Below are 15,270 nucleotides of genomic sequence, written 5' to 3'. Positions count from 1 at the left end.
AAGATATCTTAATATCCATAAATATAAATGAAGGGTAAATTAGTAAAGATAATCATCTTATTTATGATTTCTTAAGAAACATGTAAAATGAAAAGTATCAACTAAAATGGGATAGAGGAATCTCAATATTAGTAGCTTAGTTAGTTGCTCAACTAACGCTATTTTTTCTTCTCGTACCCTCGTCTTCTTAAAAAAAGTTTCAATGAATTAAATTAACTTCATAAAAAAGATAAAGTTATGAGAAAAATACACAAAAGTAAATATAGCTAATATATGGTGCAATTTCGTGGCTCAAAACATAGAAAAGACATAAAGTCACCCCTCAACTTATCCGACTTTTTCAAAAAGACACCTAAACTATATGGGTGACCTATTACCCCACGGAAATTACATATACCGTTGTAAATAGGTCATTTTGACCAAAATTTTGCCGCGTGTAGACATGCATAAGAAGCGCGTGAGTGAAAAAAATTATTGAACCATCAAATTAAAAAATGTCACGTATAATTTAAAGATTTCATTTTTTTAATTTTGTATTTTAATATTTTTTTCTTCCTTTTCTATTTTTTTTCTTTTGTTTCTTCCTTCTTCCCCAAAAGAACATCCCCAAAACAGCTTTAAAATGGTAAAACAACAACTCCAAAATAACTCAAAACCACATATGCCTTCCCATCTGTTGCTACTTTCATCACTCACCTCACTTGTATAAGAAAATGTATTTGTGCCAAATCATTTTTGAAGGTCATATTTGACTCTATTTTTGCACACAATTTAAAAGATTTATTATTACTAAATCCTTCTATTTGCCTCTAGAATATTTTCATAGATTCCAACTTTATTTTAAAGGAGTATCATTAACTAATAAAGTAAAAAGAAGTCTTTTTAATTGAATTTTAGATAATATCTGGGGGCCCTGATGCTGTCCCTCGATTTAGAGAGATGAAGGTGGGGTTCATCAATCTTATGATTTTTCGTATTTGTTGGTAGCCACATCTTAATATCCAATACCACTATCACTATATTTTCCTTCACAATTGACTTTAAAATTAGCTGTTTAAAATTGTTGGAAGCTACTTCTTCCAAAAGAAAAGAACAAGAACGTGTGTGGAATTTGGGGGTGAGAGTATTGGCTGACGTGGAGGGAGGGAATTCAATAAGAGAGAGGAAAAAAGTCAAAAGAATAAGAGAGAAAAAATAAAAAGAGAAAAACAAAAAAATATATTTAAAAATAAATTAATACATGTCAATCTGTGATTGATGCGTGTTTAGCATCTATTTTTAAAAAATTGGGATTGATTTCAACTATTAATATCATTTTAAAATTATTTAGAAGGGTAATAAGTCGCATGCAATGAAAGAACATCCAACATTATTGTGTGGGCGATAAATTTGGATTATATATGCACACCACCCATGGGTGCATTAGCATTCCAAAATATATATTGAAGCACCAAGAGACGATGCAGTCATGGAGGTACGCACCCAAGTTGCCCATCCACCATGGGTGGACTAATATATATATATATTTTTAAAAAGCCTGCAAAGTTAAAGTGTCTTTTTGAAAATCTTGAACAAATTTGATAGTGTCTTTATGTCTTTTCTCAAACATACATGCATTTTATATCCAAAAGCTGAATTGATCCGTGATTGTAAATTAACTTTTTATCCAATTATACAAGGAACAATGCTTCTTAGACAAATTCCCAACTTCATCTTCACAATTTTCACTTTAGTTTTCCCCCAAAAAATTTCATACACGTTGTTATTCAAGGCAAATTATATACAATGCAACCCAAAACTTAATATATATGCAATTGGCGAAAAATTACCACTGTTTTATTTATTTATTTGCAATTTGATGTTTTAATTTTTGTAAATAAGCTTTGTTTTGACAGAGTATGGTTATAAAAGATCGGTTATGTATTCAGGGGTCCAAATTTTTTTTTTTTAATGATTTGATGTAGTTTTAAAGTGTTTTGAGATAAATTTCTTGCTTGGATTAATGGAAGACAACGAAGTCCATTTTATTATTTACATTTGTATATTGTATTGTATATAAAATGCAGTCCTTTTTATTTCGATAATTTTCTTCTTCCACTACATTTTAAAAACTTTTATACAATGTAGATATATTATTTAAACATTACATACATACATATATATATATATATATATATATATATATATATGTACATATTTGTATATTATGCATAATATTATATAATTATATATATACCCATAATATACAATACTATGCAAAATTATAAGAGAATGTATAATACACTCATATACAATATTATACAAAAAAAATTTGACATTATCTTCTTCCTTGATTCCAAGCACCGATTCATTCAAAAACACCTTAAAAATAATATGAAAGCACCCAAATTTTAGATTTAATTTTCTCAATACATATTCGTTCATTTGAAGCAATATCCACTCGAAATGTAGTTATTACAAAAGCAATGAAACTGTACAGACTCTTCGTCTTCTTTGAGTATTTTCTGAAACTTAACTCAAATCACCTCTAAATTACTTCAAATTCTAAGATTTGAACTCCCATTGATGTTTTTGATCAATTGAAACAACACTCAATAAATGTCTTCAAGGAAAGACTTTAGAAGAAATCAAAACGTTATTTGGCACTTTTTGAGAATGAAGAAAGACGACGAGAAAGTTGAAAGAAAGCAAGATGACGGAGAAGGATGACAACGATAACTGCAAGATTCAGGTGGATACTACTAAATACTAATCAAACTATTAACTGTTAAGAAAAATAATTGGATGAAAAATATGGTGACTAGGTTGATAATATGAGTTTTACTTGAGGGTTTTGTTTTCCATTTTCAAATGTCCTTAACTCTCTTAACATTTGAAACTTTGTGGGAGAAGAAAAATGAAATTTCATAAAAAAAAATAGCAAAATTACGTGGCACAGTATATAAATAGAGGTGATAAAAATGGGTAAAAGAGAATTGTATTAGTGGAGGAACATTACAAACTGAAAGGGGACAATAATATTCATATTTCCTAAGGTGAAGATAGAAGATGTGTGTATGTTGTGTGTGAGAGTGTGTGTAAATGTAATTTTTTCAAGTTATTATAAGACTTTTGCAACTTGCAAGATGTCTCCTTGGTCACAAGCTCATTTAATTGCAACCTTATCTAAAAAATAATGTAATATAGTAAGTGGACAAATAATTTAGAGTAAAACATCTAGTGCCTCCCTGAATTATGATCAAATTTGCTACGATACACTTTAATTTTACGGGGGTCTTATTACTCTCGAACTAAATTTTAGTATATTTTTGTCATTCTTTTTAACTGACGTGGTGCCTTTTGTCAACCTTTTTAGCTGACATTACACCTTTGATGCAGACCCTATTTTATGTAGTAAAGGTGTCAATGTAAGCACAAAAAGTTTCAAAAATATCCTCAAAATGAGTTAAGAGGGTAATAAATTCCTGTGAAATTGATGTGTGTCGTAGCAACCTTGATTATAGTTTGGAGGGGTAATGAATACTTATCTCAATAATTTATCACATATATGTATGATAAGCAGGCAACTAAAATAAGACAAAGTATCTAAATAAATATTTACAATGCGGTATATTTATGACCAATTAATTTGATGTAATTAATAACAATCGTGGATAATTATTTGCACCAAATCAACCACGTACGGCCCTTTCCCTAACTAACAACTGCATGTGAACAATTGCACAAATACTTCTTTAAAATAAAAAACCACTTATAAAAAACCAGAACATTCTATCAAAAGTATCAATAATTCAATTATTGGAACTTTAAAACCATGCATACAACCAAGAACTTTCAACGGAATTTTCCGATTCTGAAATCCTTCAACGCGTGGGACGGAAAATCGGCAAACTCCTTAGTGTTGACACCTGTACCTCCACCACAACAAGGGAACGTTACGCTCGAATTTGAGTGGAAGTCCCATTGAAAAAACCACTATTATCTCACGTCTACATCGGAAATCATCGTCATCTGATCCTCTACGAAGGGATCCCTCTTGTATGCCTCTCCTGTGGTCGTATCAGACTCAAAAGGCAAGCGTGCCCCCATATGACCAAACCAACCACCATCAATTCCGACAGCAGCGAACCAAATACCATCCTTGGCAGAGCCGTGGGGAATGCTGAGATGACCCGACAATCTCCTCACCAAACTTCAACACCCCCTCCCACACCTAAAGTGGCAGCGCAAGACGAATGGCATACCTTAAAATTCGACCGCTGCCGTAGATCCACCATAAATCGGCATCAACAATCACACTTGACACCTTCCTACATCAACTCTCATCCACCTGTGTTTGCTTCACGCGTGGGATCAGATGAGACAGTTGTGCCGCCAGGTAAGCGAGTTAAGCCCCCTCATCCCCACTCATGTGCAGGTCATGCTTCCCTTTCCACCACTTTACCAGATCAACTACAACAAAACACAACATCGGCTTTTGAAATAAACTCCCATCTTAATTCCATGGACCTTGATATACCCCCTTATTGGGTCCAGACCCATGCTCAGCCCACACTTCGACTTCTTCTTCACAGGTAGCCCAAGTAAATGTCTCCAAAGACTAATTAAAATACCCTTGCCCCAATACAAATAATCCATTACCAAATAATCCCTCACATCTCATTCCTTCTCTATCACAAAATAATAATCGGTTCATTCACCAACTTTTAACTTTTGACAAAACAATTTCGGCGGACACATGTCACCCAGATACCCACAAGTCAAAATTCCCAACCACCTTTACTGCACGCACTACACCATTTCAACCTATGGGGTAATCATGAATCCCTATTAGTTGACCCAACTTTAAACCCATCCTTTGTCTACAGGGAAGTCCATAGCGCACGTGATGATTCTCTTGCTATTGTGCCAACTCCTCCGGCCAATGGCATGTCATCAACTACGTCACATAATTCTCTTGCTATTGCTACTACTACTTACAACCATGCAAGAACAGTACGTTATTCCAAACCTTCCTCCATACACAATGCCCGACCAAACTATCTCGCCAACACATTCTATCTTCTTTCGTCACCTCATGCCAATGAACACCATTCCCTTTCTTCTTTAGATTGTGGATGAGAGACCAGTCTACACGACCCAATCTCTTGCGAACAACACGAATCCTCAGTCATGGTTGGAGATGAGTCTACAGAATTACTCCCTACTATTCATGATGACCATCGACAACGAGAAAGTAGTGGTCTATATTCATAATCCTTTAGATATTGCTCAAATAATGACAGGAAGGATGCGAACTACCATGGTCCTCTATGATCAATACCAAACAACATTAGCACCTGTTCATGTCCAGATGGGTCCACTCCCGATACCCATCACCTTCCCTCCCCACTGGATGGACCCATACGTCCCAATGCCTTCCCCGATGTCCAACTCTCTTGCGGACCTTTCGTTTTATCCTCCGTACCTCTCTTTAATTCCATGGATACACTCAGAGTGGAACCTTTATTATCCCCCTCCAACTCCTCTTCCATCTCTCCTATTGATACCGAACTCACCCGTCTCTGGTGACCACCCCAAGTCTAAAACCTTATCTTCTTTCTCTAATCCCTCTCTCTCCTCAGGACCAATAACTTCTTACACCTCAGGAAATATCAGCAGTCATGGCACAAATGAGAGAGATGCGGACAACTCCAATTTGGCTGGGAGAATGCCACATTTACGTGCTCAAAGAGGAATTCAAAAAAAACTTTTTCTCAATGCACCACCTGAACTAAAAGAATGCTGCATCGATCTGCACCCTACGTCCAATCCTCACGATGGAAAATTTGTAGTTTTAATCACTCCGATGCTATGTCAGACGCCAGTAACGAGGGGCCCATAAATAATTGACTCTCCCATTCACTCCGAACGATCTATGAATTTCGTTATTCAGAATTGTTGCGGGGCTCAATCTTTGGACTTTTGTCGTAACTTCCGCAATATGCTCAACTACTATAGACCCACTATATTAGTACTTCTCAAAACTCATGTTACTGACCATAGCAACCTTGCTCGAACTTCGGTTTCAATGCCTTCATCGAGGCCCCAGCTGAGGGGCTATCCGGAGGCACAGTACTTCTTTGGAATGACTCTACTATTACTGTCACTGAAATCTCCATCACAAATCAGGAGGTCCACTACATAGTTCAGGTATCTCCTTCCACCCCGACCTTCATGTTTTCAGTTATTTATGCAAAAAATTCTATTAATTCTCATAAAATACTCTGGTATAACCTAGTTAGAATATCTGACACTTGGGTGGGCCCTTGGTTGGTCGGTGGGGACTTAAATGACATCGCCCACTCCTCCGAGAAGTTTGGAGGCCAACCTATAAATAACGCTCGTGCCTTCCGCATGCTTGACTGTTTCAATACGTGCAACCTCATTAACCTTAGTTTTCGTGGTAGTCATTTTACTTGGACCAACAAACACAAAAAACGGTCACTGATCCTGGAATGCCTTGACCGGCTAGTAGTAAATTATGATTAGCTTACACTTTTCCCAAAAGCAACTGTACAACATCTTCCTCGTACCTTTTCTGACCATTGTACCCTTCTCCTATCTTTGGAAAAAAGACCTTGTCATCTCCATAACTCTGTTTTTTTCTTTGAAACCATTTGGCCAACTCATCCTGATTTTGCGGGAATAATCTAGCAATCCTGGAATGACTCTATGTCGATTGCTCATGCAATCTCTGACTAACCAACGCCTTAGCGGTCTGGAATAGGCTTACTTTCGGAAATATTTTTCACCAAAAAAATAACTGCTTGCTCATATAGTAGGACTCCAATCCTCCATTCATTATCCTACCAGTACTTTTCTGCAAAACCTTAAAATCGATCTTATTATAGAATTTAACGTGCTTCGACTGAAGAAGAGTTTTGGCGTTTAAAATCTAGGATTCAATGGTTACGTGAGGGAGATGATAATACTCGCGTCTTCCATCTTTCCACATTAAATGACGTCGTCCTAACCTAACCGCATCACTAGCCTTAAGGACAATAATGGCGATTGGATAACTGACCATCAGCAAATTAAAACCATGATCTCATCCTACTTCATCAACCTCTATACCACTGGCCAACTTATGACATCTACATCCTATCCTATAGCTACTTACAACTTTATGTTGGATGCGAAGAGCATTCGACTGGACGCCCCTCTAACTAAACACGAGATTTATGTTGCCCTTCAATCTTTCTTTTCGACTAAAGCTCCTGGCCGCAACGGACTCCACACTATGTTCTTCTAATGCTTCTGGAATATCACCAAGAATGCAATCATTAACTTTTGTGAATCATGCTTTGTCAATGAGGTGATACCTCAGGATATCAATAACACCTTTCTATGCCTTATCCCTAAAAGCCAAAGTCCTTCATCCCCATCATATTTCTGCCCTATCAGCCTGTGCAACAGAATTTATAAACTAGTGTTAAAATGTATTGTCAACCGTATTAAACCGCTCTTAAATCAACTCATCGACCAATCCCAATCAACCTTTTTGCCCAATCATCGAGCTTCAGACAATGCCATAATCGTGCAAGAAATTCTTCACCATTTTCATAAATCTCGCTCCAAATGCTCTAGTATGCTCCTTAAAATTGATTTAGAAAATGATTTTGATAAGCTTGAATGGTGGTTTATCCATCATACAGTATTCTTCTTTCATTTCCTGGACAGCCTCATCAAGCTTATTATGTCTTGCGTTTCTACGACCAGAATAACTATTCTCCTAAATGGCTCCAAATTGCAGTTCTTTACCCCAACGAGAGGTATTAGACAAGGCGACCCGCTATCGCTTTATATTTTTATCCTCTGTATGGAGATGCTCTCCCAGAGTATTCTTGATGTTAGCCATCAGGTTATGGAACCCTATAAAATTCACAGCTTGCTCTCCTCCTATATCTCACCTCTTTTTCGCGATAAAATTATCCTCACTAGCAAAACTACCCCATCTAGTTGCCAAGTTATTCATGATCGCCTTGACCTTTTCACTTCTGTGTCAGGCCAGTCTATAAATTATCTTAAATCTCAAATCTTTTTTTCCATTACACCTCACCAACTGATAATGCCCTTGTCTTTAGTTTCTTCAACATCCAGGAAGGCACTAACTTTGGAAAATACCTAGGTTTTCCCATTAAAACATAGGGTCGCCTTAAAATTAGTGACTTCCAGTTCCTTATGGACTCTGTTCGATTGCGCCTTGCAGGTTGGAAAGCTAACCATCTGACCCTGGCAGGGCGGCTCACTTTTATTCGCACCACTCTGAATGCAATATCGAATTATGTGATGCAATTCATGAATATTTCCGCTAGTATCATTAACACTCTTGAGCGCTGTGAATGCCAGTTCTTGTGGGAATCTACTACACAATGCAAAAAGCTTCAACTTCTAAGTTGGGACCAAGTCACCCAAGTCAAGGATCGGGGATGCCTAGGCATGCAATGTCTTCGACCAAAAAATAATTCACTCCTAGCTGCTACTTCTTGGTGCCTGTTCTAAAATCCAAATTCCCTTTGTTCTTTTTTCTTATTTTCTCTCATATCTCCTCTTATGGTTCCCCAGGACCAACAAAGTCATCTGTAACTTGGAAATCGCTCCTTAGGAGGTGGAATACCTGCCAGGAAGGTCTTGTTTGGCATACCCGCACTGGGTCCAACATCAAATTGTTTATGGACCCCTGGATCAGACCTAAAATCATCCTTCGGAATATGATTTCTGGACCTTTTAATCCCAATAATGAAAAATAGACCATTAAAGATTGCCTAAATGGATAAATGTCACTTTCCTCTGACCTACCTCCCCAGATTCGTCGGCTAATTAACTCTTGCTACATATCGCAGGTTCCCAATAATAATACAGGCTATGATCAGATTGTTTGGGGACTAACTCCCACAGGAAGATTCACTGTCAAATTCTACTATCATGCACTCACCCAGATACTCTCAACCCCAGACATATATACCTGGATTTGAAAACTTAAGCTCCCTCCGAAGCTTCACACCTTCCTCTGGCTTATAGCTCATCAATGCCTACCAACCTCTACGTACCTTCATCACATTAGAGTCATCCATTCCCCCCTCTCAACAGCAATACAGGCTATGATCAGATTGTTTGGGGACTAACTCCCACAGGAACATTCACTGTCAAATCCTGCTATCATGCACTCACCCAGATCTTCTCAACCCCAGACATATATACCTGGATTTGGAAACTTAAGCTCCCTCCTAAGGTTCGCTCCTTCCTCTGGCTTATAGCTCATCAATGCCTGCCAACCTCTGCGTACCTTCATCACATTAGAGCTATCCAATCCCCTCTCTACGCAACTTGCCACGCATTACCCAAATCTATCAATCACATATTCTTCCACGGTTCCACCGCCAAACCCCTTTGGCGCCAACTCCAGCTACTCCAACATATTCTCTCTATTCTAGGCTCCACCCGTTTAGTACCGACTACCTGGCTCTAATGTTTACTTTATTGGCATCATAAGCCTATCCATGTCTCTACCTTACCACAAATAATTTTCTTTTCTTTCTTACTCTGGCATCTCTGGTTAAACCAAAATAAAAATAAATTTGAGGCCACCAACTCTCAACCATTGCTGCATGTAGTTCTAATGCTTAGCCATGAATTTTATCATGCTCTATATTCTACTATCTCGACTCCTGTATCCCGCAGCAACTCAGCTCCTCCAAGGCTACCTATTACCCACTCAAAAACTATCTACCTCCATACTGATGTTACTGCACCCACTACGTCTGATTTGGCAGGTATCGGAGGGGTCCTTAGAACTAACTTGGGTGATTGGTTAATAGGTTTTGCAGGTTGTACTACTAAAACGTCCACAGTTATGCAAGAACTTGTAACGCTACTCCGAGGGCTCCAGTTAGCGTACCAATATGAATATTTTTCTCTATGCATTATAGTGGATTCTGTAGAAGTAATAGATATTCTATTCGACCCACTACCAGTCTACTCACATATAATTGACAATTTCAGCTCCCTCCTAAAGCTACTCCATGATCCACCTATCTACCACATGTATAGGGAGTCCAACATGGTAGCAGATAGTTTGACAAATTTTGGAGCATCAATCACACTACTAAAAAAAAAGGCTAAAACCGACCTTAAAAACCTTCCACTTGTGGAAGGTTTTTATAAAAAATCGACCACAAAAGCGACCAAAATCTGTGGTCGGTAAAGTTGTAGTTTTTTCAAAACCGACCACAAGTGGTCATTTTTTTTTAAAAATATGTATATATATTTAAAATTCATTATTATTTTATTAAAGTTAGAAAAACTAATTTTAGAGAAAAAAAAACCTACCACATGTGGAAGGTTTTTTATTAAATTAATTAATTAATTTAATAAACAACCGACCACAAGTGGAAGGTTTTTTATTAAATTAATTAATTAATTTTTTAAAAATCCGACCACTTGTGGAAGGTTTTTTTATTAAATTAATTAATTTATTAAAAAATCTACCACAAGTGGTAGATTTTCTGCAAAAAAAATATTTGCAAAACCGACCACTCTGGGTATTTAAAAAAAAAAATTCTAAACCCAAATACAACATATGCAACAACAACAATACAAAAATGCTTTCAACCCAAATACAACATATCCAACAATAACAATACAAAAATGCTTTCAAAAGTGTAGGACATACAAAATGTCCAACAAAATATGAAAATACTACAACAGTAGTTTCAAAGTACAACACATACAAAAATAAAAAACCTAAGAGTCAGTATCATCTAATTCGTCATCGTCTTCCATATCATCATCCGTGCTGAAATCATCCAGGAGGCCCAGATTCTTTGTAGCCTCAACTGCATCACCCGGACACGGAGGAATATTCCCCGCAATCTGAATGAAATAACTCATCTGCTGCTGCTGTAGCTTCTTGAATTGTGATATTGTTGCCTTCTTTGTCTTCTTCTACCTCTCTCTTTGTTCAGCAAGCTCTTAAGTGAGTTGAGAAACCGTATTTTATAGGCTTTCAATCGTTTCTCTATCAACTGAAGAGCTAGAGTAAGAAGGGTCGGACGAACCCTAACATTATCGCCAAAAGCATTTTTGTGGTATCCAACCACATGGCCTCTATTTGCACGACCCACAACTTTTTCCCACAACTCCTCCTCTACATGTTGGGGTATTGGGTCACCCTGACTTTTAGGAGGCAGACTACTACGACACGCATCGAGAAGACGCATATATTCGTCCTATATTCAAAGAAAGTTAATACTAAGAGTAAAAAAATATTAAAATGATTATAATTGAATAATATCAACTTTAAGAAAAAAATTCATAAATTCAGAATTTGTTACTTACATGGACAACTTTTGGACGAGCTTTAACCCAGACATCTTCATCAGTCAGGTTCTTTTTTTTATCACATGAGTCTCCTCATATAACTCATAATGTGGTATTTCCCTACTCTTTTCTTTTTCCTGCATATGAAAAAATTATCAATGTTCAGATAATAAAAAATTTAAATATATAGAAACAAATAATTAAAACTGTAAAAGTTACATACCATTATTTCCATCACAGCAAGAGTACTTCTGGCACCCACAGTATATAGGGAGCCCTCTTTGGATGATGCCCGGGATTTCTTTCCTTTTTCACTCAACAATTTGTATTCTTCGCTATTCCAATAGAGAAGATGCAGTTGCCATGCGGATTCAGGAATCTACTTAGGTCTTACCGATTTTTTTCGGGCATATTGCAAGAGATTGTTAAATTGACTCTATATCTTATGAAAAAGTTCTTCTTTATACGAAATGTATTTGCATCATCCCATCAGTAAAATTTCTACAACAAAAATATAATATTCAATCTTTTGTTATAATAAAATGTAATTAAGTAGTCGATAAGTTACATTCTTACCTTAAATTCTTCAAACATTCTATCCCTGTCAAGTTCTGGAACCTTTTGCCAGCTGGTCCAGTAGCTGTTGAAGTGGCGATTAATGCATGTTCGCGCCTTTTTTCCAGCTTCACCATCCGGCCTAAACCTACAACAGAACATCAAACATTAATTTTATAGAGCATAATAATATAGTAATGAAAAAATGAGTAACGTTATTATATTTAGAAATCTTACCCTTTCTCAACTGGAACAAGATAAATACTCATAGAATCATCTTTGTCTCCTGGCTGCGTAATAAGTGATGGTGGATGCACTGGCGTGGGTGGATCTGAAGCACCAGGTAGAGTGCCTCCAAGCCGAAGATCCGACAACCCAATATATTCTGCAGAATCACTGTGCGAAGCTGCGTGACTGCTGCAGGAGGGTATCGATGATGGTACATATTTGGAGGGGCCAACAGTTGTATACGTAGTACTATGCTAGTGGTGGAGCGGTCATAAAAGCAGAATGAGTCGGTGCAGACCCATGTAGTGCCCCCCATGCATAAGAGTAGGTATCTAATCCTCTGACAACCTAGAATGTGAGGATCGTACTGGCCCGTTAGCAAACCGACCCTCAGATATATGAATACCTTATGGCCGTCTGTAAGGTGGAGGTTGTCTATTCTTTTTTGATTTTGTAGTATCAACTTTTCCCTTACCTCTATCATCTCTATCTGAAATCTAAATTATGTTAAGTTAACAAGTAGTTAGTTCCTACAAAATGAATGTATACGAAAAGATTCCAAGCATATAATTTCAAGTTACTAATTCACATTTCAAATCGCTCCAATAACATAATATATAGACAAAAATATTGTTATTCCTATATAAATAGTGGAAAAGTGGAAACAGCAAAGTAAAACAGTATATTACATATCAATCTTAAAAAAGAACCATAAAGGTAAATATATAATACAAAGCATATCGACATCAACACATAATAAATACAACCTACACAACTAATCTTCATTTTCTGAAGACTCTCCACAAAACCATTCACCCTCTTCGGAGGTTTCCTTATCTCCTACCCACCTAACCTCTTCTTCTGCAATATTAACTTCTTCAAATATATTTTTCCGGTGATTCAAACCATCCACTAATTCAACGTCTACTAGCTGGTGATTAATCTGAATTTCATTTTGATACTCAGTCTCCAGCACATTCTCAACTTCCACCTGGCCTATAGGATTTGTTTTGATTACATCCCACCAATCAGACTTGTCATTGCGCAATGGATAAGGAGCATAATACATTTGTTTAGCATTTTGCGCTAAAATAAATGGATCATAAATAGGATACGAGCTATTGTGCTTCACTTCAATGATGTTATGCTCCCTATGTACTCTTGCGCCTCTTGTGCTTGGATCAAACCACTTACATCGAAAGAGGATAATTTTTTTTATTGGAAAACCAGCGTACTCCAGTTCTAAAATCTCGTGTATGATGCCAAAGTAATCAACATCATCATCACCTTAACCCAAACACCAGTATTGTTTGTTTTCCTTGAACTGAAGTGTTGTTCGGTGGAAAATTTAAACCCATTTACTTTGTATTGGGACATTGCATTAACTTCAACTGGACCCAAAGAAATATCTCTCAAGAGCTGATCATATGCGGCTGTATTTGGTGAATGGTGTACCTAAAAATATTATACATATATATATATATATATATATATATATATATATATATATATATATTTTAGTTGAAGAATATGTAAATATTTAAACTTTGTAGAATTATTACACTTATGAACCTCATTTTTAAACCATGTTGCAAGGGATTCATATACTTGATTTTCGTGGAATTGAGTCTTAAATGAACTGAACATGCAACATGGGAAACACAATTAGTTTCTTTAAGGGAATGGGTAAACAAATAAGATATGTTAAAATTTTAATCTCCTTACTTCAGAAAGGGCTTAATTTTTGAGCAATTCAGCATGACATACAATGTTGCTGATTTGCGCTCCATGGGAGTGAGCCGGCGAGGTATGATCTTTTTAGTCTTACAACCAGATTGATTGAAAATTGATATCGATTGCAAATAAGTCTCATTTACATTGTCCTAATGACGATTCAATCGGTTTTTTGAACAAGCAACTTCATCACGAAAGTAGTACGAACAAAATTGAGAAGTTTCTCTTGCAAGATATGCCTCAACTATAGAGCCTTCAACCCTATATTTGTTTTTGGGATCCGTTTTCAATTTTCCAATTTCCCTGCACAATCTTAAGGTTAGATGTGTACTATATTTAAAAAATATATGTATGAATTTAAATATGTTTCAAATGGTTACCGTTAGAATGGATACATCCACCTAGTTTGAACTGGACCGCGTAGCTGAGCTTCGTGCACAAGGTGAATGGGAAGATGTTCCATCATATCGAAGAACGCTGGCGGAAAAATCTTCTCCAGTTTGTTGGTAATAACAACAATATTACTTTTCATTTGCGCCAGATTTTCTTCTTTTAATGTGGTGGCACATAAGTCCTTGAATAATAAACTGATCTCTGTTATTGGTTTCCATATGTTTTTATGTAAACCAATAAAAATAATTGGAAGTAATTGTTTCATGAAAACATGACAATCATGGCTTTTTATTCCATGCAAGATTCCTTGTGTCATATCAACTCTCTTTCCCAAATTTAAGACATATCCATCGGGCATCTTTAAACTTTGAACCCACTTACATATTTGACGCTTTTGGTCCAACTTGAATGTAAAACTAGCCTTGGGCTTAAGAACATTGTCGTTGGGCCCCTGCTGTAAGTGTAATTCTCTGCAGTTGCAATATTCTGGTAAGTCAAGTCTAGCCTTAGGATTATCCTTTGTTTTGCCGGTGACATCCATAACTGTGTTGAACAAGTTGTCAAAATAGTTCTTCTCAGTATGCATGACATCAACATTATTTCTAAGTAAATTATCTGGCCAATATTCTAACTCCCAAAATATACTTTGCTTAGTCCAGTTATACAAAACGCCATATCCATCAAGCCTGTACAATCTTTCCTCACTGGCTTTAGGCAAATCCTAAGCTATTTCCCAGATGTCATAACCAGACAGCCTTGGAGGTGGACCAGCATGTTCCCTTCTATTCCTTCTGAATACATTCTTGAGTCTCCTAAATTCATGATCATGTGGCAGAAAACAACGATGACAATCAAACCATGAATTTTTCCTGTCATGTCTCAATGTGAAGGATTTTGCTTTTTCCATGCAGTATAGACAAGCCAGCTTTCCAGCTGTCATCCACCCAGACAACATTCCATAAGCAGGAAAATCATTAACAGTCCATATTAGATATGCAC

The sequence above is a fragment of the Capsicum annuum genome, chromosome 6 (genome assembly GCF_002878395.1).
Source record: "Capsicum annuum cultivar UCD-10X-F1 chromosome 6, UCD10Xv1.1, whole genome shotgun sequence".
NCBI lineage: Eukaryota > Viridiplantae > Streptophyta > Magnoliopsida > Solanales > Solanaceae > Capsicum > Capsicum annuum.
Note: the sequence above shows the minus strand (reverse complement) of the source record.